Raw genomic sequence first — 1,211 nt, 5'->3', positions numbered from 1 at the left:
CCCCCCCCCCAAAAAAATAAATAAATTTAAGTTTGTTTTTAAAAAATATTTTCAACTTCAAAATTTTATTTTTTCACCCCAACCCTTGAACCCCCCACCCCAAAAAAAATTTAAGTTTGTTTTCAAAAATTATTTTCTACTCTAGTAAAAATAAAAGATATTTCTCAAAAATATTTTTCATTCATAAATCAAACACTAAAAATCTTTTCCGGAAAATATTTTCTACTCACCAACCAAACATGAAAAAATATGTCAAAAATCAACTTGTTTTCCAGGAAAACATTTTTTAGGAAAACATTTTCCTTCATACCAAACACACCCATAGTTTATTGTCTTTTGGCCATTATTTAGGATTTATTTTAATGAGAGTTTCTGAGGCCTTGCAATTTTCTGATGTAAGGTAGTTGCTAAGTCCTCAAAATGCCAAATATTCAATGTTTCTAAGTCATTTGTGCAACGTTTTTTTTACAGGGTATCATCTTCTTTATAGACTGTTTGGCAGGAAAAAAACAGCAAAAGTCAATTCAGTTTATCATAATTGATTAGTTAACAAGTTGATTATACATAGTCTAAAATAGGGAAAAAGTTATTGGTTTATCAAATTAACAATAGTGCCAACATAAATTAGAAGTGTTTTATAGGGTATCTAAACTTATTGTTGAGTTTAATTGAAGGCTGAAGGTCTGAAGCTATTGAATCATAGAAACTTAATAATAAGGATATAACAGTGTCGAGAAAACCTATGCTAAGGCATAAAATGGTACTCCACCGTACATCTTACTTGTCCACTGTATTAAAAATAGTTGTCCAATAATACTTATCTAATTTGAAAAATCAAGAGATAATTTAATATATTCAAAAGGTAATCTAGTAATATTACTCTGGCTATTTGTTGTTTCTTCAGATATGTGTCAAGTCGATAGTGAACAAGGTTTTATTAACAAGTCATCCATTCATCCACCCTTTTAACCCATGAAGGCTAATTAACACACAACTATTGCTTCTGCCTGAGAATCAACTATCTTATTGGTCACATCTAGCACCCCTCTAGGCTCCAGGCCAGCAGTCCCAAGCCGAGGACTCAATCATCGATCGATCTAACTCTGATACTGATGTCATAGACCAAACAAGAGAGTCCAACCCAAAAACTAGTCTATTAGGTAAGAGATCCCATTAGCTATAATTTGGCTGAAAAAAAGGACACTAGTAAG

The sequence above is a fragment of the Solanum tuberosum genome, unplaced genomic scaffold, assembly GCF_000226075.1.
Source record: "Solanum tuberosum cultivar DM 1-3 516 R44 unplaced genomic scaffold, SolTub_3.0 scf00398, whole genome shotgun sequence".
Taxonomy (NCBI): domain Eukaryota; kingdom Viridiplantae; phylum Streptophyta; class Magnoliopsida; order Solanales; family Solanaceae; genus Solanum; species Solanum tuberosum.
This window is presented reverse-complemented; position numbering follows the sequence as displayed.